This window comes from Mustela nivalis, assembly GCF_964662115.1.
Source record: "Mustela nivalis genome assembly, chromosome: 13".
NCBI lineage: Eukaryota > Metazoa > Chordata > Mammalia > Carnivora > Mustelidae > Mustela > Mustela nivalis.
The window spans coordinates 54780805-54808648 of record NC_139032.1 but is presented as its reverse complement, the minus strand read 5'-3'; positions in this window follow the sequence as shown (position 1 = coordinate 54808648).

Below are 27844 nucleotides of genomic sequence, written 5' to 3'. Positions count from 1 at the left end.
GCCTCAGACTTTTCACTATATACTAAGAAAACGAGTCATTCCTTGTCTGATGGTGAAAAGGTCAGTTTTGAAATTAAGTTAGTCAAGTTCTTGATTTCAATATCTGATGCAGTTTCTGTGATTTTGTTAATCCAGTAATTTTGTTACGTTCTCACTGAAGCTCTGGGGAACATGAAGTTCTTCCCTGATTTGAACTTTTCCCCTTTTCGACAAGGGTTCTTTTACTTTTTGGTTTCTACTAATAGATTTTTTTCCCTCTGCTACTGGCATTAACCCTTTTTCAATTTTACTCTCCTTCTGCCTCTTTTTTATAGTAAGCTGTTTTAAAGGTCATTAGAACTTTGAAATGTGAACTAAAATCAACTAAAGATTTGTCTGCAATATGATACCTGGAAAAATAAGGACCTCCTTATAAAATACAGATGATATTGTTGTTTGCAACATGTGCTAAATTTCTTAGATGGTTGTTTTAAGGTGAATTTTGAATAATTTATATTCACAGAAGCTTAATTGAAAAGACAGTCATGTCCATTAATTTCCAGTGGCCCACCAGTAGTGCACATACTTTTAAACTTTTTTTGTGAAATTTATCAGCGTTATCACTGCCCTTGTATCATTAAAACATATCTTGCTTACAGGTATCAGTTACAGCTTTATTAAAACAGCAGCAGAACATTTCTTTTGGTCGTACAGCTTATTTTTCCAAATGAAATTGATATTTTAAGGGAGAGATGTCCTTGAAAAAATAAAATATTACATTTTTACCACATGGTCAAAATTTATCATTTGGATGAAATCATTTGTCCCTGTATCATAGAAAGAGACAAAAGACCCCAAACCTCTAACTAGCTTTCTTTGCTCTAAAAAATCAAATCAAATTCCTGTGCTGCCAAAGCTCCGGTAAATACCCTTGCCATGGAGCGTGTCCTGAGTTCATTACTCTCCTGCTCTTGCCATGCCAGAGTGTAAAGAATGCTTTCACATTTACATTTTCTTCTGGGGCTTGAGGGGAAAGGGTGCAAACATCACAACAGTCAGAGCAAAAAAAGATGATTTTAATATCTTGACAATTTTTCCCTGAAACATTGTTGAAATGCTGCTTGCCATGGTTCTCTGAGTAGCATTTCCCAGCTTGGGTCGCGTGCTCATCATCTTAGGGGAATGGGAGCCTCAAAAAGAAAACCAAAATAACTCCCACCCAGGGAGCTTTAAGCATCTGCTTGAGAAGCTAAAGGAATGATAGATTTGGGCTTTGTTTCTGACCTGGCTCTCACAGTGTCTCTGTATTTACACAGCTCTAGTGAGCACAGGGAGAGAATGTGCTGTCAAAGAGCATTGTTTTTATCCAGTATGTCATCCGTGGAAAGAAAGAAAAGACAGCTTTCATCTAATAGCTGGTCAGGACCCAGAGCAGAAGGTGCATTCTCTGTTTGCTTCTCTTTTGCTTCCTGTGACTTGGGATACATGGGATGAATCAGCATTCATTTCTACATTTATCAGAGAGATTCTGTAAACCATTAGTCATTGGTTTTGGTGTGATTTAAGGCATTTAGAATAAGTTGTTGAATACAGTTTATAGGGACTAATCACATCATTGCAAAAACAGCTATTTATTCAAACTGGAAGATAGTACTGTAATAGAACATTGGTTTTTAAGTAAGGTATTATCTGATTTGCTCTGAGCAGAGATACTCTAGTATGTAGTTTATTTTCTTTCATAATGATGAACCATCTCTTTCTCTAACTTAGCTGGCAACAAATCCTTTGGAAAGGGAATGTTTGGCTACTTCCTAAGTGCAAAATGAGAAGGGAGAATAAACGTGATTGTTTGTATTACAGTAAAAGGTAGGCTAGTGTAAAGTATTAGATCTGGAAGGGTACTAAAAGGCCAATTCATCCAACTGCTCATAATGAAGATGAATAAACAGAGGCATAGGATATGTAAGTGTTTTGCTCAAGGGCTTTGAGATTGTTGAGCTGGGCTGACATTGTGTCCTCCACAATACCAAGAATCTCATATTTATAGAATTCTAGGCTTCTGGTTGCATTCTTTTATTATCTAATAACAGCCTTCATTGCCATTAAGTCTATTCTGGAAAATCCATAAATAATATCTCCTGCATTGTACTTTCTCTGGGCCAATTTCATTTTCATCCTTGATTCAGTGTTTAGTTTCTACTATAGAAGAACATTAGAAGAATCCATTAGAGAGCAAGGACATTCCCTTGGAACTTAAGCTGTAGTAATAATGGTCGAAGGAGACCATGGCTGAGATAAAAGATTTCTTTATGAACACAAATACCTTTACTACTTACAATGTATTCTACTATTTACTTGGAATAATTTGAATAAATATGAGTAATAACACGTATCTGAAACATGTTTCTTTGGTTCCTAAATATCATAGTCATACAAATATGTGTACTGGTAGATATTAAAACAGTATTGGGGAATAATACTATATTTTTACTCTTCTAAACTTAGTTTTGAAGTGTGCTTTAAAAAACTAAAATAGCTGGGGCGCCTGGGTGGCTCAGTGGGTTAAGCCGCTGCCTTCGGTTCAGGTCATGATCTCAGGGTCCTGGGATCAAGCCCCACATCGGGCTTTCTGCTCAGCAGGTATCCTGCTTCCCTTCCTCTCTCTCTGCCCGCCTCTCTGCCTACTTGTGATCTCTCACTGTCAAATAAATAAATAAATTAAAAAAAAAAAACAAAAAAACTAAAATAGCATTCTGGTTTCAATGTAGGCATTAGAATATGCAAAAAGGAAAAATATCATTCAATAGTTAAGTAAGTACCTGATTATTTCTTAAATACTGCATTAGTGTATAATTGATACCTATTTTTGTATTAAAGTCCACATTACAAAGATTTGAACACTGGCACAATAACCTTGTTTTTCACCCAGACAAGTTATTTCCTTACTTTCTGTTGATGACTGAAATGTTGGGTATATGAGGAAGTCCTCATATGCATATGAGGAGTTATATGTATTGTATTATATATGTTATATATAATATATGTGTATTATATAGTATATAATACATATTATATGTTATGTTACATATATATGCTTGATATAGTGAAATAACATACATAGTCTTTGATTTCCAAATTTAATCAAATTAATAAGATGTCATCATTTAAAGTTATGTTTCTTAGACATGTTATTCCATTTCCTGTACAATCCTATGCCTATAAAATTTTAGGAATTGCTTCATTGTTACAATACCCCTTTTAAAGTCTGTCCCTGGATTCTTCTTATTTACAAGTTAGTCCCTGTTCTGTCTATGAACTAACCCGTGTTTTTCAATGTGAGCCAATGTGTTCTTAGTCTACTAAAGACCGGTATGTGGCAGAGAAAGTACACAAGCAATATCTGATCTTGGAAAGAGCCTGTATATCAAAGTATGATGAGTACTGGTAAACCTGCTGTGACTAGCTAGAGTCTTTGATTATCATAAAATATGTGTGTAGAAATTAGTTCTGTTTGCTGTGATAATAAAAACTATGTGTAGCTAATGGTGCAAGTTCTGCTAAGCAAACACAGATGTTTTTCATTTAAATAAATAGGAAAATACTTATTGCTTAATCAGTGCTGATTAGTGGCATAATCTTTCAAGATATAGAACTCAGTGAAGATATATTAAATGATGGCGGTAGGTGAATTAGTTAGGAATTACTGCTTTAAACCCTTTTTCTTTTCTAATACTTGATCCAAAGAGCTCCCATATCTGTCACAGAACTGTCAAATCAGAAAATGGGTAAGTGCATAATTAGGATCCATTTTATACTTGGCTCTGAAAGTCCACATAAAATATTGTGCCTAAGTTACAACTATTATTTGTATATGTAAAATCTCAAACCAAAATCTAGTGTGTAATTGAGGGTCTTAGATGCAAAAGAGTCAATTAATCATCATTAGTTAATATATATTATTTTGCAACCAGAGTGCTATATGAATTTTAGTTTCAGATTTGATCACTCACTTATTTCTTATCATATGCATGTGCCTTTTCTCCACAGCTAGTTCAGAATTTACTTACACATGTTTTTTTTTTTTAAGATTTTTATCTATTTATTTGATAGACAGAGAGAGATCACAAGTAGGCAGAAGGCAGGCAGAGAGAGAGGGGGAAGCAGGCTCCCTGCTGAGCAGAGAGCCCAATGTGGGGCTCGATCCCAGGACCCTGAGATCATGACCTGAGCTGAAGGCAAAGGCTTAAACCACTGAGCCACCCAGGCCCCCTACTTACACATGTTTTAAAGATGAATTTCTCAATCCAAGATTCATATGCGGGCCGCTTCCTGTATGTTGGTTGATTTACCCATTCACTAAATACGGGAGATGAACTCAATGCTAAGTAAAAAAGTCAGAGCGCATTTCTTAAGGTGCTCACAGTCTAAAAAATCGAGTGACTAAGAATTATGATCAAACTAATTATGGCATAACACATCATAACAAATAAATAATAAATAAGTAACAAATAAGTTGAAGCCCAGTTACTCATAGTTCTGAGACTAACATCAGGTGCTGACAAGACAGCAGTTCTCACAGTCATGAATGCTTAATTTTCAAACATGTGTAATACCTTTCAGCATCTTTATGGTTATATTATTTAAGTATTACCCATCATGTAATAATCCTTACATTTTCATCCCAGTTAATTTGAAGTAGTTTTTTTTTTAAGTTAGTTCTAAACTATGATGTAATGTTACCAAAAACAGTAAATAGCTTCAATTAAGTATTTCAGGTTGTCATCTGATAACATTTTGGGATTAATTTTCTAGGCTCTGTGTAGATCATTAAAGACTGTTTTCTTTTAGAAACAGTATTACTTGGATATTTCCAGAGATAGAAGTGAACCAAAGATCTCATGTTAAATAATATTTTCCATATTCTCCATCTCCCTTCCAAAAGCCTGGGTTCAGGAAGTAAGGTCGTAAAACAGTGCCAAACATTAAAGGATGATCTCACTTGTTTGGGCTAAAGAAGGTCTGAAATAGATGTTTTTCTTTTCTTCTTGAATGAGGCATACCATTTTCTCTGATGAAGCCTACTGAGTTCTTTTAGAAGAATTCTGTTCTACATTTAATATTCATTGACATCAAGTTAAATGTCCTCATTGATAGAATTATGGGCCAGAGAGCTTCTTCTTTTCCTTTTTTCCAATACAGTATTGTTAACTCTAGTCACCATGCTGTACATCAGTTACAAATACAACTGTGTAACTTAATGTATAAATAAATATTTTGCACAAAACCACACAATAAATGACTAAGTCTATTTTCTTTCTAACATAGGATATTTTTAATCCTTGAAAAACTTCCCAGTAAAACATGATTCTTGACCATGACCTATGATTCTTAAGTGATTAATTTACAATTGGGGAACTTGATTGGAAGGAAATGAAATATTATTTTTTCTAGATAATCTTCATTATCTTCCTTAAACACCACATCAGTGTCTTACCTGTCTTACTCAATAATTGCCTAGTAGTAACAGTTACTAGGAAGTGAGCACCTCATAACGATCCTGACTGCAATTATTATTATCTTCATGTTATAGCTGATAACACCAAGACCTGGAGATGTTAAGTGATCCTTGCAGGGTCACACACATTGTTTTTGATTAAAAATATGATACATTGTTTCACTTCAAGAGATCCCCAAGATCTTGAGGCCTTTGAATAACTTCTTCCACTTCACATTTTACCAGTCTTTCACTGGGGCTTATCTATTTGTTCAGCTATTATACAGGATGACCAGATGATCTTACACCCATCTCACAGAAATTGCTCACATGTTTTGTGGTGTTATCTCTGCTGGCTACCCTCATCCTTGTTCTTCCTGAACCTGCCACTTCCTTTTCCTTCATGTCTTCCCTCCCTTAGAAAGTCTACCTTGATTGGTGCTCCTGATTTTTCATATCCTCTTCTTTTATGTTTGTCTCTTTTCCTTGCCCATGTGAGTCTGCTTCATGATGTTCTACTTTTGTTGATGTACTCAATGCCTGGACCTACTCTGTTGGTATCTCTCTGTGAAGAAAACATTAAATGACACAATTCTAAGCTGAATTCAGTTCAGGACTCCATGAAAACAGGGCACTTACTGTAAGGTGGTACCTGGGAATTCTTTAGTGTGTTGCAAATAAGAAAAACCTTACTAGTAGTGAGCATTAATTGAGCTATTCAGAAAGGTTTACTAGAGAGAAAGATAAACATTATTCTTTATACTGGTAGAGAACTATGAAAATGGCCTAAATAATAAATTATGTGTTCAGACTCTTTCCTTCTGTAATACTATTATATTTCATGGTGTCAGAATCATAGTTGAAATAGAATTTAGTGAGTGGTTATGTTTATTAAGGACTGACAATATTGTATTTGGTAAAAATAATACCTTGGCTCTGTATACTGCTTCATAACGTGTAATACAATTTCACTGTCTTACCATTTTGGATCCTCACAGCATCCCTGAGAGGAAAGCAAGGAAGAAAATTCTAAAGGGTGTACTTTATAAATCTTCTTAACCTGCTCCCATCGGCATAATCATCTTTTCCACACCTGTCTCGCCCTCCCTTTTTATGTCTTTCAGAGTTTGGTAAATTATAATAACAAACTTTAGATAAATAGATACCCTCTGCTTTAATGGAAGTGTTATTTTAGTTCACACATAAAATGAAAAAAGAGAAAATTTCAGGTTTTTCAGCTTGTTATGGAGAAACGTATATTATACCTGATTCAGTCTCCATCACACTGGTCAATATAAAAAAAAAAATCCTAAAATTTTGTGTATACAGCTCTAACAGGAGCTTTTTATTAAATTTAACAGCTATCCTGTTTTAACTATCTCAGAAATCATAACAAAAGAACACTGCAATCCTATGGTGGATGATGGATGGCTTTAGTTTCATTAATGGAGAAATTTAGGACAAGCAGAGGGATAGAGTACCATTCTGCAGGAATTGCTGGGGGAACAGTAGTAAGCAGCATATTGCTTTGCTACAGATCATATCTGAGTGGTTGAGATTTCACTGCCCTAAAGCAGGTTATATTACAGTCCATTTATTTGTCAGGGTAGGATTTTATTAGCAACCAGTTCCAGGCCTTGCATGAGAATGAATCTTCTCACAGCCTGAGCATAAAAGACTAATGGAGTTCAAAATCAACAGCACATCGGAAAGCTTTAGCCCAGGATCAGTGAGGTGAGGAGGTTGAAGTTAATGTTCCATCCTGTTCTGCTCAGATGAAGCTGATAACAAATATTACACGTGTGTATGTGTTTTCATCTCGATCTGTTGGTGTTGAGCATTAGCTCTAGATCTATTTTAGCTTATCCACATGTTTGTGCTGATGGAAAATCAAAGTTGTAGCTCAGACATGAGAGGAAAATTGTGACTTTAGCCATTTTAGAAAAGGCAAAAAATGATGGGGTTAGGCATTTGTTATAAAACACTGAAATTGCACAAAGGCTTGGGAAAGCACTTAGAGCTAATTCAACCTCTCAAGGCCACTGGAGGGTCAGTTGGCAAGACAAAAAAAAAAAAAGACTTTATGTAAAATTTGATCAAATTACTCATTGGGAGAATTCTACATCTGTATACTAACATTTTAATGATACCCTGTTTTCTAAGAGTAATAAAAATTGCTAAGACTGCTTTAAAATTTTTTCTAGGTTAGAAACAGTCTATTTATTTTATAAAATCATCTAAATATGGGTATCTACTGAAGAAGGGGAAAAAATCCTCTTCAAGTCCCATGGAATGTTTAAGGATGTTTAAACAGTTGTCTGCTCAAATTTCTTGTATAAGATCCACGTTTCCAATGGTGAAAAACAGGAATCCCATTCAGATATAATGTAACACACCCAATATTTTGAGTTGTGTATTTTATCTTAGGGGTGGTGTGCTGGAAGGTAGTGTGTGGAGAGACATGAAGAAGAATGCAAGCATCATGGTGAAAAATGATACTGGTGGGATTGATATATGAGCAGTAGCTCTGAGAGTGAGCTGTGGTCACTCTACTTATGTAGCTATTGGTACTGTGTAATACTGCATTTGAGTACATCCTGATATGGCGTCATACCAACTATCACCTCTTTTTTTATTTTTAATTTTTAAAAGATTTTTATTTATTTATTTGACAGAGAGAGAGATCACAAGTAGGTAGAGAGGCAGGCAGGGGGGTGGTGGGGAGGGGGAAGCAGGCTCCCTGCTGAGTGGAGAGTCTGATAAGGAGGCTTGATCCCAGGACCTTGAGATATGACCCAAGCCAAAGGCAGAGGCTGAACCCACTGAGCCACCCAGGAGCCCCCATCACCTCTTTTTTTTTTTTTTTTTAAGATTTTATTTATTTATTTGACAGATGGAGAGCACAAGTTGGCAGAGAAGTAGGCAGAGAGGAGGAAGCAGGCTCCCTGCTCTGCAGAGAGCCCGATGCTATGCAGGTCTCCATCCCAGGACTTTGGGATCAAGACCTGAGCTGAAGGCAGAGGCTCAACCCACTGAGCCACCCAGGTGTCCCCCATGACCTCTTTTTAAATCACTCCTTATTACAAGGAGGAGGGCACTATGAGTTAAGGGGGAAATAAAAAGACTTCAGTACCTAGGCTGCAGCACTCTTCTATCCCTGAGTTAGAGTCTAGAAAAGAGAGGTGTTTGCAGGAGAAAAAAGGAATGGGTTACAAAGCATCAGGAAGGTCAAGAAGAATAAAGCACCAACCAGGCAAACGGGAGAAGAGTTACAGGAGAACAATGGCAGTACCACATCACTGGTGGTTGAGTTGAACACTGCTGATATTTTCAAAACTTCATGTCAGGAGACATGAAGGCAAGTAACAAAGAGAACACACACACACACACACACACACACACGTGATCACAGAACAGTGGTGGTCCTTGTGATTTGCTGGTTTGTGAGACAAATTATCACCCCACCTTGAAGACTGTTAAAGAATTACCTAAATGGGGAAAAAGTAACGTGTATCTCTTGTCAGGGTGGAATTACTAATGCATAGGAGACATATCCCACCTACTAAAGTGGTCTTTCAGACAGACCCTCAGACCAATGGGTCCTTGAATCTTACAGATGCTGCTTAAGCCTTTGCAGCCAGATGATTCCTTGATAGTTCACTGCAATAATAAAGTCTTCCTGCCTGCCCTCATCTTGAAAGAAGACTCAGAAGCCTACCCACACAGGAACTTTCCACACACAGAATAATTTACTTCTAGTGTACGACATGGAAAATCATATTGTTTACCATAATCCCCAAACTCCTCAATTTCAGCTTCCTCTCTGGGCGTTTCTTTTATCTCTTTGCTTTGAATAAAAGCCGTTTTTTATCTGAGGAATTGATTCTCATCATGCCCTCACTAAAAGACATAGCTATGAATTCCTAGCCCTTAAACCTCAGGGTTGGAATATGGAGCTTGCGCCCATCACCTTACCACACTGCACATTCCCAGGCATTATCTTCTGACTGTCTTTTAAAATGCTTAGTGTTTGGTTTATTGACTGTCCTCTATCCTTTGTTATCGTACTATTTGTCAGTCACCCTGCCAATCTTCTTGATTCAACCAAGATTTTGGTACCTGGCTTACCATATTTTACTTTACTAAACCTGGCATCATGCTGGATGATTTTAGTATCAATTTTAATATCCAAGTAAACTAGCTATTCTTAACTTCTTGATCTCCAAATACTTTTTGACCCTCTATCTTAGCTACCCACTTACCTGCCTACGTTCTGTACATTTTAATTATACATTTCTAATTCATCTCCAATTATCTTTTTGTCAAGCTTTGCGTCCTGCAATTATAACTTTTTATTTTTCTGTTTTACTTTTCCAGTTACTCCCACCTCTGGGAAGCTGTCTTTTACAGCTTCATTGAGACTTTGTCTAACATCCTTCGATCTGTTCAAAATACATTACTTAAATATTCATTTTATCTCCTGTCTTACCCATCTTACTTATAATCTTATTATGCCATTTTTCCATTTCAGAAAATGTCACAGCATGTTGTTAAGAGCATGGACTCTGTAGCCACAAAATCTGGGTTCAGATCCCATCACTGTCCTTGGATTTCTTTGTCCTTGAATTTCTTTTCCTTAGCGTTTTCAATAATGGTACCTCTTTCGTAAGATTGTTGTGAGGCTGAAATGATTCACATCTGTAAAGTACTTAAATCTTGATTGTCAGAAATTAGCATTAAAGTATATGTAATTTGTATTTGAGCATTTATTATCATAAATTACACAGTTTGTCAAATTGGTATGTAAGTATAAATACTTATTTGCATATATTTAATTATAAATGATATTCTTACTAAATCATTTTAATTTTTATATTAATTTATTTAAAATTAGACATTTTTGGCAAAACTATAGGGCTTCCTTGTTCATTCATTTTTACCCACACCCTGTCGCTCTCGGCCCGCAAGAACGACTCGGAGACTCACGTAGCAGCGAACCTTCTTCTTTAATCGCTTTTTTCTTCCTCCCCCTTTACCCTCGGCGCATGCGTTTTTATGCAGGCAGTGTTAACCAATCAGAATGCAGTGCTCATGCACCTCCCGCATGAGTGGACCTAAATGAACAGCCAATCATATTCAGTCCCTTACAGCTCTTATAGTAGGCCTCTTGTACTGGCTCCCGACATCTCCCCCTTTTTTATTTATTTATAATGGCTGAGATCGTGCCTGTCTTAGGTTGCCAATCCTCAGCACACATGCTTACCCGTCATCGGGTACTCTCCCTGGTCGAAGAGCCCCTGTCTTAGGTTGCTATGGTGTGGGATCAGTCTTACCCGCCGTCTTTGACTACCGATCTAGCATACTTAGCCATATCTGGGGGGAGGTACCAGCTTCAAGAGCCGTCATGGCTTGAACCATGAGGTGTTATTGTCGTTGATTGCGATGGACACGGCCACACACCCAACGTAACATTAGTACGTTAGCTGTGATTAAGAGAACAGCCATGGCACCAAGTCTGGCCCACTGTTTGAGGAACGAAACAGATTGCTGTAACATTTTTTTTCCACTCACTAACAGGTGCAATAGTTACTTTGGTAGAATATATGGATATAATTTGAGCTCATAATTGCCTAGTTAAATTTTGAAATTGATGGTTCCAGGTACCATTAAGCATATTTCCTAACTGTCTAGAGAGGTTAGCTGCTAAGGATAAGTTGTTATGAGCTATAGGGGTGATACAAAGTCCGGCCATATTATGTATGCATCCTATCGACACAATTGACTCTAGGATATCAAGTTGTTCCTGTACAAGATCAACCCTTTGATTTACAATAAGGATCCCAGCATGCAAATGTCCGTTAATTTGTTCTTGCATAGCCAATGCTTCAGCGACCATTCCTGTGACGTTGAGCACAGCTGCTGTCTGTACTGACATTGTCAACGCTACTGCAGCAGCAGTAGCAGCGGTGGCGGATGCTGTGATAGCTGCAATAATGGCTGCTGTTATTCCAAAGTCTCGTTTACGTCGAAGCAGCACCGGCAGGTTGTCGGGGTTCACCTGTACTGGCATCGGGATATACGTCGGTATCTTGGCTATTACTGCCGAGTCTCCCACCGTGGTGTTCCAACATTCTGATAGCAGACAATTCTGGGACTCACAAGAGAGACTAGATGACTTGTTAATAGTAGAAGCATTAAAAACTATGAAGAGAAAGGGAGCTCTAACATAGACGGGCGTTGGTGAGTAACTTATGTGCTTAGCTGAGGTGCAATTGCAAGAAACATTTGTTTCAAATCGAGAGCCTACGTGATAGTTGTATGTACAGTTACGCAATGTAGACCCATTAATAAAGTGAAGGCTTTCCAAGCCTGTACATGCCTGTGCAGCATTGCAGAGCAGCCACCTATCTAGAAGGTGAGCTGACGCGCCTTGCGCTGGGTCTTGGTAGGTATAATTATAGCCAAAAAAGGTGGAGTTAGAGTAAGTGGGGATTTTAGGACTGAATGAGAATCCTGTTCCCACCCAAACTCCTGAGAGGCTACTATGGCAGCCACTCGTGCGGTGCAGCTCGCACAATAGCAGGCCTTGGTGCAGCAAGGTTTATACGGAGGAGGCCCCTCGTAAGGTGGCGCTGTTGGGGCTGGGCGCCTGGGCATAGGATCTAAGTTATCTACCACTTCTGTCTCTGTTTGTAACTGCGCCATAGCTCCTTCTTTCACTTTTAATTTCAGCTGCGCCATAAGTTCCCCCTGCATTTTGAGCTGCGCCATAGCCTTCTTTAGCTTTTCCTCCTTTTTTGCAAGCTCCTTTTGCATCTTGCTCACCTTTTGGCTTTTGGGCGATTTCCCTCCTCTGCTCCTTTCCAAAAACCAGGGAGCCGTTTGTCCCACTTCTCTCAAAAACAAACGAGCTGTTTTATATTTTAAAGGAGTACCAATTGCTTTAAGGATATCAGAAAGCAGCCCCAGCATTTTATATGTGGCCATCTCGTTTCCCATACCGGAAAGCTTTACTCTCGTCCTTATCCTAGGAACTTTGCAGCCATCTCGTTTCCCATCCCGGAAAGCATTCTACGCTCGTCCTCGACTTGAGGAACTTTCCCTGTCACTAGACAGAAATAGGTGCACTCTTTACCTGATCGTCGCCGACTCCGTGCGTCTCTCACGATGAGAATCCCGGGTTTCAGCACCACTTGTCACTCTCGGCCCACAAGAACGACTCGGAGACTCACGTAGCAGCGAACCTTCTTCTTTAATCGCTTTTTTCTTCCTCCCCCTTTACCCTCGGCGCATGCGTTTTTATGCAGGCAGTGTTAACCAATCAGAATGCAGTGCTCATGCACCTCCCGCGTGAGTGGACCTAAATGAACAGCCAATCATATTCAGTCCCTTACAGCTCTTATAGTAGGCCTCCTGTACTGGCTCCCGACAACACCCTATGGCAGATCTCATAACATGCATCAAGCCAAAGGATTCATTCTAGCCATACCTCTTTCTGGGTAGCTGTCTCCTGCTGGAAAGAGTTATGTATTTGGTACTATTACAACTCTACGGTCAAAAACTGCAAGGTCCTAACATTCCCTAGTCATTCTTATTGTTTCTCTCCTTTTCAACACTCTCACCCTCCCTTCTACAACTGCTTATTCTTCACTCTCCCCAAATTCCTAAAATGCCTAAAATTTCCCCCCATATTTTAGTCAGGGGGTGTCATCTTCTACAAAGAAAATACTCAAAAGGCAATGGGCCAGTAAGTATGAGTTCTGTTAATGTCCCGCCACTAAACATACTACCTATTTCTATTTGTGCCCTTCCTCATTCTTACTTCTTGTAATGGAAGTGATGCCTTACTATCTAAAATTAATCCTGCCACATACATTTTGATCGATTCCTCTTAACCACCTTAGGAAAGTATACATTTTTTTTTCTGTTTGTGTATTTATTAACCATTACTTCTCCATTGACTCTTATACATTGTAAATGTTTTCGCATTCCTTTTTGCATAAGGCAACAGCATAAGCACAGACCTCAAACTCCTAAATGCTAATCCCTATCTCTTTATTTTCTATAAAGAAAACTTCTGATAAGAATTGCCTTTACTTCTTATCTCATAATTTCTCACTTATTGCTCAGTTAACTTCAGGTTGGTTTCTGACAAATTATGATCTCGGTAAGTCATCAATACACATTTTTAAAATTTTTATTCTTTCTTGACTCATGGGCAGCATTCATTGATTTCTTCCTCCTTCTCAGAATAATGCTTTTACTTGACTTTAGTAGCACCTTAGTATTCTCCTGGCATCCTCGTAATTTATGTCTTACGGGCTAATTCTTACCTTCTAGCTCCTACAAGTTGGAGTTCTTTAAGATTTGGTCCTAGGTTCTCTTCTCAATACATAATCTCTTTCTCCAAAAATCACCTCTTCTTTACTCTTTAATTAATACTTAAAATTCAAATGACTCACTGTTTCATGTCTTTAGCCTTTGCCTCCGCTGAGATTTAGACTTTATATACATTTGAAATATATTCTTTGGTGTCACTTAAATGACATATGCAAAAAGAAGGATGATCATTGACTATTTTGTATCCTTTTTCTAAACAAATAGCAAAGCTGTTTATCTAGTTATGCAAATCAAAATCAAAGAAACTATTTGGATGTCTTCTTTCCTCTCATTTCCCATATTGAGTTCATCTCTCAGTTCTCTAAGTCATTCTATAATAAATCTTGACTCCATTTCCTTTTCTACATTTTACTTATTCCCTTTTCCAGTCACCTCTCACCTGTATTCTTTATATAACCTCTTTACAAGTTTCTCCACATCAAGTTTTGCCTCTCTTTGATTGGCTCTCTTTATGCAGTCACAGTGATCCCTTATCTTTTCAAAAAGCAAATTTGATGTCACTCCATTCCTTCTCCTTCCCAAGGCTCCAGTTGCTTCCAAATTCACTTCCAAAAAGGTCAAGATGTCCTAGGAAATAATGCATACTCTCAACCCACTATAAAACCCTTCAGAATTATTTCAGATGTCTCAATTTTTTTCTCTGGGCTCTTATTTTTGGGAGGTGGGCAGAAGGACTTGCTATTATTTATTTAAAACTGTTTATTGAAATTTTAAATACAAATGTACATATTTAATGTGTACAGCCTAAATGGTTTGGATATATGCAAACACCTGTGGTACCATTACCACAATCAAGGTAACAGACATATCCAACTTCTCCCGAAGTTTTCCTTATGTCTCTTTTTTTGTGTGCCTATGTGGTTTAGAGCACTTAATAGGAATTTTTTTGCGGTACACGGTCCTGTCTTGTTAACTATAGGCACTATGTTGTATGGCAGATCTCTAGAAATTACTCATTTTGTATGACTGAAACCTTGTATCCATTGAACAGCAAGCAACCCATCTTTACTCCTCCGTACAGTCTCTGGCAAATACCATTCTGCTTTCTGTTTCTAGGAGTTTGACTATTTTATATGCTTCATATAAGTGGAATCATGCAGTATTTATTTTTCTGTGACCGACTTATTTCACCTTGTATAATAAATATCCTTCTTTAAAGTCCATTATGTTGTCACATATTGCAGGATTTCCTTATTAACAATGAATAATATTTTATCATATATATATGTCATTTTCTTTATACCCTCATACCTTGATGGACATTTAGGTTTATCCTTTCCGTTGGCTATTGTTCTTGGCAAACATGGAATTGCAAATATCTCTTGGAGTTATTGATTTCAGTTATTTTAGATAGATATCCAGAAGTGGGATTGACAGGTTATATGGTAGTTCTATTTTTAATTATCTGAGGAACCTCCATACTGTTTTCTATAAAAGCTATAACATTTTAGATTCCCACCAATAGTGTACAAAACTTCTAATTTCTCCACATCCTTGCCAACTCTTACTTTTTTTTTCCTCTTGAGGTTATAACTAACATCCTAACAAGTGTAAGGTAACCTCTCATTGTGGTTTTGCTTTATATTTCTTTGATACTTAACATCTTTTCATTTACCAAATAATTTTGTTAGAAGAAAGCTACAGAATTAAAGAGGGGTTTTTTGTTTTTTCTTTGTTTTTACATTTAGTACTGTGACTCACTTATCATCTTGAGTTTTGGAGTGTCAGCACATAATATATAACTCTGTATAGGTCTGTGAAAATACTTAGATTTTGCATTAGTTAAATTAATATCTAAATAGGAGAAATGTCATTCTATTGACTTCAACGTGATGAAAGTCCATTTAGAATTTTAAGTGTAATCCATATTTTAGAATGACATAATGGCATTTATTTTTTATTATTTCTGGTATAAATAATTTGTCACATTTTAGAAGTGTCATACAACATAAGTGCAATGTAAAGGAACATAGACATAATTAGCATTATTGAAAATCTTTGTGCTTATGTAAAAATCATTTCTTTCAATTTCATAAAATATAACAGAATGTACATATAAAGTGAAAAAATATATAGCAAGGTTACAAAAGGGCTCTTGTTAGAAGTAGTAGTTTGTTTGTGAATATGATTTGGCTCCCAAAAGCTTTCATGTATTAGAATGGTTCAGAATTAGACACATATCATTCCAAACAGCAGTCCTACTACTGACCCCTCAAAGGAGAAGGCAACATACACAAAACTAGGTAAACTCGTTCCCTTATCTATAAAGAAGGAATAGTAATACCTGCCTCACTGAGACGTTAAAAGAATCATACTTAGGTGACTTTGACTGTAAAATTGTGGTCAGAATTTGAAGCAAGAATCTTTCACCTGTATATGCATATGCATTTTAGCTTTTTTATCTACATTTTGTTTGGCTTTGTTTTCTCTATAACTCACTTTTTTCCTCTGTTATTTGTAGCTTAACGACTGTTCATGATTTTATACTTGTATTAGATTTTAATTTTTTAAATTAACATATAATGTATTATTTGCTTCAGGGGTACAGGTCTGTGAATCATCAGTCTTACATGATTCACAACACTTACCATAGCACGTATCCTCCTCAAATGTCCATAGACCAGCCACCCTATCCTTCATCCCTACCCCTTAGTAACCTTCAGTGTGTTTCCTGAGATTGAGAGTCTCTTATGGTTTGTCTCCCTCCCTGGTCCCATCTTCCTTCATTTTTTTCCCTCCCTACCACCCATGACCCCCTGAACTGCCTCTCAAATTCCTACTATCAGAGAGAATAAGATAATTCTTTTCTCTGATTAACTTATTTCGCTTAGCATAATACCCTCTAGTTCTATCCACATCATTGCAAATGGCAAGATTTCCATTTTGATGGCTGCATAGTATTCCATTGTAAATATATACTACATCTTCTTTATCCATTCGTCTATTGATGGGCATCTAGGTTCTTTCCATAGTTTGGCTATTGTGTACATTGCTGCTATGAACATTCGGGTGCACATGCCCCTTCGTATCATTACATTTGTATCTTTAGGGTATATACCCAGTAGTATTGCTGGGTAGTGCAGTTTCTGGGTCATAGGGTAGCTCTATTTTCAACTTTTTGAGGAACCTCCATACTGTTTCCCAGAGTGGCTGCATCAGCTTGCATTCCCACCAGAAATGTAGGAGAGTTCTACTTTCTCTGCATCTTCGCCAACATCTTTCATTTCCTGACTTGTTGATTTTAGCCATTCTGACTCGTGTGAGGTGCTTTCTCACTATGGATTTGATTTGTATTTTCCTGATGCCAAGTGATGTGGAGCACTTTTTCATGTATCTGTTGGCCATCTGGATGTCTTCTTTGCAGAAATGTCTGTTCATGTCTTCTGCCCATTTCTTGATTGGATTATTTGTTCTTTGGGTGTTGAATTTGATAAGTTCTTCATAGATTTTAGATACTAGCCCTTTATCTGATATGTTAATTGCAAATATCTTCTCCCATTCTGTCAGTTGTCTTTTGGTTTTTTGAGTGTTTCCTTTGCTGTACAAAAGCTTTTGTCCTTGATGAAGTCCCAATAGTTCACTTTTGTTCTTGCTTCCCTTGCATTTGGCAATGTTTCTAGAAAGAAGTGTTGTGGCTGAGGTCAAAGAGGTTGCTGCCTTTGTTCTCAAGGATTTTTATGGATTCCTATCTCACTTTGAGGTCTTTCTTCCATTTTGAGTATTTTTGGGTGTAGTGTAAGGAAATGGTCCACGTTCATTCTTCTGCATGTGGCTGTCCAATTTTCCCAACACCATTTGTTGAAGAGACTGTCTTTTTTCTGCTGAATATTCTTTTCTTCTTTGTTGAATATTAGTTGACCATTGAGTTGAGGGTCCACTTCAGGGCTCTCTATTCTTTTCTACTGATCTGTGCATCTGTTTTTGTGCCAGTACCATACTTCTTGATGATGATAGATTTGTAATAGAGCTTGAAGTCTAGAATTGTGATGCCACCAACTTGGGCCTTCTTTTTCAATATTCCTTGGGGTCATTTCTGGTTCCACATAAATTTTAGGATTATTTGTTCCATTTCTTTGAAAAAAAATTGATGGTATTTTGATAGGGATTGCATTAAATGTGTAAATTTATTTAGGTAGCATAGGCATTTCCACAATATTTGTTCTTCCAATCCATGAGCATGGAACATTTTTTCATTTATTTGTGTTTTCCTCAATTTCTTTCCTGAGTACTTTACAGTTTTCTGAGTACAGATTCTTTGCCTCTTTGGTTAGGTTTATTCCTAAGTATCTTACAGTTTTGGGTGCAATTGTAAAGGGGATCAACTCCTTAATTTCTCTTTCTTTTGTCTTGTCATTGGTATAGGGAAACACAACTTATTTCTATGTATTGGTTTTATATCCTGACATTTTACTGAATTCCTGTATGAGTTCTAGCAGATTTGGAGTGGAGTCTTTGGGTTTTCCACATAAAGTATCATATCATCTGCAAAGAGTGAGAGTTTGAGTTCTTTGCCAATTTGGATGCCTTTTAGTTCTTTTTGTTATCAGATTTCTGAGGCTAGGACTTCTAGTACTATGTTGAATAGTAGTGGTGATAGTGGACATCCCTGCCGTGTTTCTGACCTTAGCCAAAAAGCCCTCAGTTTTTGACCATTGAGAATGATACTTGCTGTAGGTTTTTTGTAGATGGCTTTGATGATAGTGAGGTATGTACCCCTCTATGCCTACACTTGAAGAGTTTTGATCAAGAAAGGATGCTGTACTTTGTCAAATTCTTTTTCAGCATCTATTGAGAGTATCATATGGTTCTTGTTCTTCATTTTATTTATGTATTGTATCCCATTGATTGATTTGCGGATTTGAACCAAACTTGCAGCCTAGGAATGAATCCCACTTGGGCATGGTGAATGATCCTTTTAATGTACTGTTGGATACTATTGGCTTATACTTTGGTGAGAATTTTCACATCTGTGTTCATCAAGGATATTAGTCTGTAAATTCTCCTTTTGGTGTGATGTGGTCTTTGTCTGGTTTTGCAATCAAGGTAATGTTGGCCTCATAAAAAGAGTTTGGCAGTTTTCCTTCCATTTCTATTTTTTGGAACAGTTTCAGGAGAATAGGAATTAATTCTTCTTTCAATGTTTGGTAGAATTCCCTTGGGAAGCAGTCTGGCCCTGGACTCTTGTTTGTTGGGAAATTTTTGAGGGCTGCTTCAATCTCCTTACTGGTTCAGGTTTTCTGTTTCTTCCTGTTTAGATTTGGTAGTTTCCATGTCTCTAGGAAGGCATCCATTTCTTCCAGATTATCATATATGCTGGCACATAGCTGATGATAATATGTTCTTATAATTGTTTGTATTTCCTTGGTGTTGGTTGTGATCTCTCCTCTTCCATTCATGATTTTATTTATTTGGGTCCTTTCTCTTTTCTTTTTGATAACTCTGGCCAGGGGGTTATCAATCTTATTAATTATTTCAAAGAGCCAGATCGTAGTTTCATTGATCTGTTCTACTCTTCTTTTGGTTTCTGTTCCATTGATTTCTATTCTGTTCTTTATGATTTCTCTTCTCCTGCTGGGTTTAGGTTTTCTTTGCTGTTCTTTCTCTAGCTCCTTTAAGTGTAGGTTGATATGTGACACAGGATGTGATTTATTTTGGAAAATGTTCCATGTGCACTAGAGAAGAATTTATATTCTGTTGCTTTGGGATGGAATGTTTTGAATATATCTGTGATGTTCATGTGATCCAGTGTGTCATTTAAGGCCTTTTATTTCCTTGTTGATCATTGGGTTAGATGATCTGTCCATTTCAGTAAGGGAGGTGTTAAAGTCCTGTACTATTATTGTATTAGTGTCGATGTGTTTCTTTGGTTTTGTTATTAATTGGTTTATATAGTTGGCTGCTCCCATGTTAGGGGGATAGATATTTAAAATTGTTAGATATTGTTGGACAGACCCTTTGAGTATGCTATAGTTTCCTTCCTCATCTCTTATTATAGTCTTTGGCTTAAAATCTAATTGATCTGATAGAAGGAAGGATTGCCATCCCAGCTTTCTTTTGATGTCCATTAGCATGGTAAATTGTTTTCCACACCCTCACTTTAAATCTGGAGGTGTATTTCGGTCTAAAATGAGTTTCTTGTAAACAGCATATTGCTGGGTTTTGGTTTTTTATACATTCTGATACCCTGTGTCTTTTGATTGGGGCATTTAGCCCATTAATATTCAGGGTAACTATTGAAAGATATGAATTTAGTGCCATTTTATTGCCTGTAACGTGACTGTTACTGTATACTGGCTCTGTTCCTTTCTGATCTACCACTTTTAGGCTCTATCTTTGCTTAGAGGACCCTTTTCAATATTTCTTATAGGGCTGGTTTGATGTTTACAAGTTCTTTTCGTTCTTGTTTGTTGGAAGCTTTTTATCTTTCCTTCTGTTTTCAGTGATTGCCTAGCTGGATATAATATTCTTAGCTGCATGTTTTTTTCATTTAGTGCTCTGAATATATCATGCCAGTTCTTTCTGGTCTGGCAGGTCTCTGTGGATAAGTCTGCTGCCAATCCAATATTTTTACCATTGTCTGTTATAGACTTCTTGTCCCGAGCTTCTTTTAAGATTTTCTCTTTGTCACTACAACTTGTAAGTTTTACTATTAGATGATGGGGTGTGGACCTATTTTTATTGATTTTGAGGAGGATTCTCTGTGCTTCCTGGATTTTGGTGTTTTTTCCCTTTTCCATATTAGGAAAATTCTCTACTATAAGTCACTCCAAAATACCTTCTGCCCACCATATTTCTTCTTCTTCCAGACTCCCAATAATTCCAATATTGTTTCATCTTATTGTATTACTTATCTCTTGAATTCTCCCCTCGTGAACCAGTAGTCGTTTGTCTCTCTTTTTCTCAGCTTCTTTATTTTCTGTCCTTTTGTCTTCTATATCACTAATTTTCTATTCTGCCTCATTTATCCTAGCAGTAAGAGCCTCCATTTTTTATTGCACTTCATTAGTAGCTTTTTTGATTTGAAGTTGGTTAAATTTTAGTTCTTTTATTTCTTCAGAAAGGGCTTTTATTTGTCCAGACAGGGTTTCCCTAATATCTTTCATGGCTTTTTCAAGCCTAGCTAGCACCTTGATAATCGTCATTCTGAACTCTAGATCTCACATATTACCAATGTCCGTATTGATTATGTCCCTAGTTTTTGTTACTGCCTCTTGTTATTTTTGTTGTTGTTGTTGTTGTTGTTTTTGTGGTGAGTTTTTCTCCTTGTCATTTTATCCAGATAAGAATATAGGAATGAGAGAATAAAATATTAAAAGAATGGCAAAGACACCAGAAAAGTGTACACTATGAAAATCAGAAGAGACCCCAAATCGGGGGGAGAAGAAAGGGGGTAAAAAGAAATTAAAAAAAAATTTAAAAAAAATTCTATATATCTATATTAGACTGATGACTAGAAGAGAGCCACCCACTTCATTTTGGGTGTATTTTGGTCTCTTAGAAGAAATACCTCCCAAAATTTTAAAGAAAGAAAAACAAATAGATAGATAGATAGATAGATAGATATCTATATATATGTAATTATGAAGGCGTGGAATATGACTATAAAGATGAAAATTGTGTGGAACCAGAAGAGACCCTGAATCGCTAAGGAAATGTTGAAAAACAAAAATAAAACTGGGGCATCATGTTACCTGATTTCAAGCTTTATTAAAAAGCTGTGATCACCAAGACAGCATGGTACTGGCATACCATGGAACAGAGTAGAGAGCCCAGATATGGACCCTCAACTCTGTGGTCAATTAATCTTCAACAAAACAGGAAAAAATATACAGTGGAAAAAAGATAGTCTCTTCAATAAATGGTGCTGGGAAAACTGGACAGCTATATGTAGAAGAATGAAACTCGACCATTCTCTTACACCGTACACAAAGATAAACTCAAAATGGATAAAAGACCTCAACGTGAGACAGGAATCCATCAGAATCCTAGAGGAGAACAGAGGCAGTAATCTCTTCGATATCAGCCACAGAAACTTCTTTCAAGATGTGTCTCCAAAGGCAAAGGAAACAAAAGTGAAAATAAACTTTTGGGACTTCATCAAAATCAAAAGCTTCTGCACAGCAAAGGAAACAGTCAAAAAAAAAAAAACAAAGAGGCAACCCACGGAATGGGAGAAGATATTTGCAAATGACAATGCAGACAAAAGGCTGATATCCAGGATCTATAATGAACTCCTCAAACTCAACACACACGAAACAGGCAAACATATCAAAAAATGGGCAGAAGATATGAACAGACACTTCTCCAATCAAGACATACAGGGGCGCCTGGGTGGCTCAGTGGGTTAAGCCGCTGCCTTCGGCTCAGGTCATGATCTCAGAGTCCTGGGATCGAGTCCCGCATCGGGCTCTCTGCTCAGCGGAGAGCCTGCTTCCCTCTCTCTCTCTGGCTGCCTCTCCGTCTACTTGTGATTTCTCTCTGTAAAATTAATAAATAAAATCTTAAAAAAAAAAAAAAGACATACAAATGGCTATCAGACACATGAAAAAATGTTCATCATCACTATAAAGATGAAAATAAAAAAAATTTTAAAAAGAAATTGATAAGTTGGTTAGAAAAAGAAAGAAAAAGAAAGTGGAGAGAATTTGCTCAGAATGGAGAGTAGAACGAAGACTTAGTGTAGATTTAGGGTATGTTTTGATCTATTAGAAGAAATGGTATTACAAAATTTTTTTTGGCGGAAAAAAACCTATATGTATACACAAAGTTAGATGCAAAGAAGGATAAAATATGAGTATAATAATGAAGGTTTAGAAAGTTTTTTTTTTTTTTTAGAAAGGTATCGTTGAGATAAACTAGTTTGAAAATGTTAAAAGAGAGAAGAGGAAAGGTTAAAAAAAAGAATAAGAAAAAAATAAAATTAAAAAATTTAATTAACTTTGCAAGAATAAAGAATCATGGGGAGAAAGCCATGATTTCCATGCTTTGCTTTCCCCTCTTCTGGAATTCCGCTGTTCTCCTTGGTCAGTGAGCCTGGTCTTGGCTGGGTGTTCTTGCTGATCTTCTGGGTGAGGTTTCTGTTGTAATGATTCTCAAATGTCTTCGCCAGAGGTGGAATTACACCACCCTTGCTACAGTCCAGGCTAAGTAATCTGCTTGGGTTTGCCCTCAGGAGCTTTTCTCTCTGAACGCTTTCTGTAGAGCTCTCGAGGACGGGAATAAAAATAATGACCTCCCAATCTCTGGCCTGGAGGAGCCAAGATTTCGGAGCCCCACTTCTCCATGTGCCCTCAGAGAAAAGCGGTCAATCATTCCTGTCTTCCTGTTCTCTGGCTGCACTCTAAGCTCACCTGGCCTGTTACCAAGTGTTTCTCTTTCTGGCACACTGACCCCTTTGAAGTCTCCAAACCTAGCATATTCCTGCTGCACTGCTCATCTGGCAGAGGAAGGTGAGTCTCCCTAGATCTGCCACTTGGGTCCCTGCTGAAAGAGCAGTGGCCTGAATGTGCCAGAGATCTCAGTCCCCAAGCTGAGAGCAGAGTCCTCTGCTCTCTCTCTGTAGTTGGCTTCCCCACTCCAATACGTGGCAGCTCTGCTACACTCAGTCACCCCTGATCCTTCTGTGACCCTGCAGGACATGAAACCATACTGTCTCTGTGAGGGCTCCACCCCTAATTAGACTCTGGAGTGACATCCCCCATGGATCAGACTTTTAAAAGTTCAGATTTTGTGCTCCATTGCTTCACTGCTTGCTGGGAGCCGGCTCCTTCCCCAGTGGTCCAGGTTTCTGTTGCTTCAGATTCACTTCCCTGCCCATCCTACCTTTCAGATTTTCTTTTTCTAGAATTTCTGTTCTTCTTCTCTTAAATCTCCTCTTGGGTTTTTAGGTGTTCCAACTATTTAGGTTTGATAACTATCTAGCTGAACTCCTGCAACCTTGTGTCATCTCAGTCTGCTACTCCTCTGCTATTTTGACTCTCCTCCTGTATTTGTAAATTTTTTTGAGGGAGGCTTGGATATTTATATATTTCCCCCTTTGGACCGATGTTGCTGTATCTCATAGGTTTTGGACCGAAGTGTCTTTATTCTCATTGGTTCCCATGAATAGATTTTTTTTTTTTATAATTTCCTGGTAGATCTGAACATTCTTAAGCAAGGTGGTCTTTAGCTTCCAAGAGTTTGAATTCCTTCCAAACTTTTTCTTGTGGTTGAGTTTGTTTCAAAGCATTGTGGTTTGAGACTGTGCAGGGAATAATCTCAATCTTTTGGTATCGGTTGAGCCCTGATTTGTGACCCAGTATGTGGTCTATTCTGGAGAAAGTTCCATATGCACTCAAGAAGAATGAGTATTCTCTTGTTTTGGTTGGCATGTTCTTTATATATCTATGAGGTCATTTGTCCAATATGTCATTCAATGCTCTTGATTTTTACCTTTGATCATCTGTCTGTTATTGAGAGTGGCATGTTGAGATCCCCACTATTAATGTATTCATAACCCTATGACTCTTTATCTTGATTAACAATTGTCTTATATAGTTGGCTGTTCCCATATTGGTGGCATAAATATTTACAATTGTTAGGTCTTCTTGGTGGATAGACCCTTTAAAAATGATGTAGTGTCCTTCTTTATCTCTGACTATTTAGTTTAAAATGTAATTCATCTGATATGAGAATTGCTACACCTGCTTTCTTTTGCAGCCCATTCGCATTAAAGTTGCTTCTCCATCCCTTCACTTTCAGTCTGGATGTATCCTTAGGTTCAAAATGGGTCTCTTGTACACAACATATGGATGTGTCCTGTCGTTTTATCCAATCTGCAGCCCTGTACTGTTTTATGGGGGTGTTTATGCCCTTCACATTGAGAGTGATTACTGAAAGATACGTTTTTATTAACATCATGTTGCCAGTGAAGTCCTTGTTTCTATAGATTGTCTCTGTAAACTTTTGTTCTGCAACACTTTTGCATTTGTTCTTCTTTCATAGACGCTCCCTTAATATTTCTTTTAGTGCTGGCTTCCTTTTAAACCTTGTTGTTCTTGGAAGTTCTTTACCTCTCCATCCATTTTGAATGTCAGCCTTGCTGGATAAAGTATTCTTGGATGCATATTCTTCTCATTTAGTGCCCTGAATATGCCTAGCCAGATTTTCTGGCTTGCCAGTTTTCTGTGGACAGGTCTGACCTTATTGTGATGAAACTTCTCTTTACATGAGGAATCTCTTCCCGTAGGTGCTTTCAAGAGCTCCTGTTTAGAATTATGATTCATCAGTTTCACAATGAGATTTCTCAAGGTCTTTCTAGATTCGTTGATCTTGGGGGGGGGGATCTTTCTGCCTCTAGGACAGGAATGCTTGTTCCATTCCCCAGACTTGAATAATTTTCATGGAATATTTCTTCAGCTATGTCTTCTAGTCTTCTTTTTTTCTTCTCTGCATCTGGGATCCCAATAATTCTGACCTTGGACCATTTCATGGCATCATTTAATTCCCTAATTCTGCTTTCATGGCTTTTAAGCTGTTTGTTCCAGACCGTCTCCTGATCCTTTTACTCTATAATTTTGTCCTCTAGATCACTAATTCTATCTTCTTCCTCGGTTACCATAGTGTTAGAGAATTTAGATTGGATCTAATTGATAGCATTTTTAACTTCTTCCCAGGCAGGTGGTGTTCACTTCTGCCCTAATTGATTTGAAGTTGTCATTAATGATTTCTCCAACCTAACCATTGCCTGGATAATTGTTACCCTGAATACCCTTTCTGACATATTGTTTATGTCAACATCCAATAGCTCTGATGGAGAGGGCACAGTTTTTGAATTTTTCCTCTGTTGGGCATTCCTCCTCCTAGTCATTTTGGTGAGAGGTGGTTCAGGGGATTTGTAGCTGAATATATCAATTGTGATCCAGGCAAGGGGCAACCTAGAACACTTCTGAGCAGTTGGAAGTCACACCAAAAAAGAAAGAAAAAGGTAAAAAATAGAGAAAGAGAGAGGCAGAAAAAAAATGAAAAGCCCAGCCAGAATGAGCCCCAAAGTTATGATTGCCTGATTCCACCAGTTTCCCCTTAAGATCTTTTGCTCTTTTTGAGTGCTTTTACTGGACTCCAAGTTAATGCTGGTCCCCAATCACAGGGTACTCTTGTATTGGAGTAGTGCATTCCATTGGGTCGCTTCTGATGGCTCCCTACCCCTTCTGCTTATCCTCCAATATCAGTCTGAGTCCCACTGCTTTCCCTCTCGACTGGTGTCTTCTGCCCCTGTAGAGATCCAGAACTGTATAATCCTATGTCTTCGTCTGATTTCATGGGTGTTCAGAGTATTTTGGTAGATAATTAGTTCACTTTAGGGGACTAGTTGAAACAGGGTCTCCAACTTCTCCACCATCTTGCCATAGCCTCTCTGGATATAGTATTCTTGGTTACATATTTTTTTCATTCAGTGTTCTGAATATATCATGCCAGTCCTTTCTGGCCTGTCATGTCTCTCTGGATTGGTCTGTTGCTAATGTAATATTTCCTATCATTGTATGTTACAGATTTCTTCTCCAGAGCTGCTTTCAGGATTTTCTCTTTGCCACTGAGACTTGGAAGTTTTACTATTAGATGACGTGTGTGAACCTAGTTTTATTGATTTTGAGGGGGATACTCTGTGCCTCCTGGATTTTTTTTAAATTAAATTGATTTATTTATTTTCAGAAAAACAGTATTCATTATTTTTTCACCACACCCAGTGCTCCATGCAATCCGTGCCCTCTATAATACCCACCACCTGTTACCCCAAACTCCCACCCCCTGCCACTTCAGACTCCTCGGATTGTTTTTCAGAGTCCATAGTCTCTCATGATTCACCTCCCCTTCCAATTTACCCCAACTCCCTTCTCCTCTCTAACACCCCTTGTCCTCCATGATATTTGTTATACTCCACAAATAAGTGAAACCATATGATAATTGACTCTCTCTGCGGGACTTATTTCACTCAGCATAATCTCTTCCAGTCCCGTCCATGTTGCTACAAAAGTTGGGTGTTCATCCTTTCTGATGGAGGCATAATACTCCATAGTGTATATGGACCACATCTTCCTTATCCATTCGTCCGTTGAAGGGCATCTTGATTCTTTCCACAGTTTGGTGACCGTGGCCATTACTGCTATAAACATTGGGGTACAGATGGCCCTTCTTTTCACGACATCTGTATCTTTGGGGTAAATACCCAGGAGGGCAATGGCAGGGTCATAGGGAAGTTCTATTTTTAATTTCTTGAGGAATCTCCACACTGTTCTCCAAAGAGGCTGCACCAACTTGCATTCCCACCAATAGTGTAAGAGGGTTCCCCTTTCTCCACATCCTCTCCAACACATGTTGTTTCCTGTTTTCTTCATTTTGGCCATTCTAACTGGTGTAAGGTGATATCTCAATGTGCTTTTAATTTGAATCTCCCTGAGGGCTAGTGATGATGAACATTTTTTCATGTGTCTGATAGCCATTTGTATGTCTTGATTGGAGAAGTGTCTGTTCATATCTTCTGCCCATTTTTTGATATGTTTGCCTGTTTCGTGTGTGTTGAGTTTGAGTTCATTATAGATCCTGGATATCAACCTTTTGTCTGCATTGTCATTTGCAAATGTCTTCTCCCATTCCGTGGGTTGCCTCTTTGTTTTTTTGACTGTTTCCTTTGCTGTGCAGAAGCTTTTGATTTTGATGAAGTCCCAAAAGTTTATTTTCGCTTTTGTTTCCTTTGCCTTTGGAGACATATCTTGAAAGAAGTTTCTGTGGCTGATATCGAAGAGATTACTGCCTCTGTTCCCCACCAGGATTCTGATGGATTCCTGTCTCACGTTGAGGTCTTTTATCCATTTTGAGTTTATCTTTGTGTACGGTGTAAGAGAATGGTCGAGTTTCATTCTTCTACATATAGCTGTCCAGTTTTCCCAGCACCATTTATTGAAGAGACTATCTTTTTTCCACTGTATATTTTTT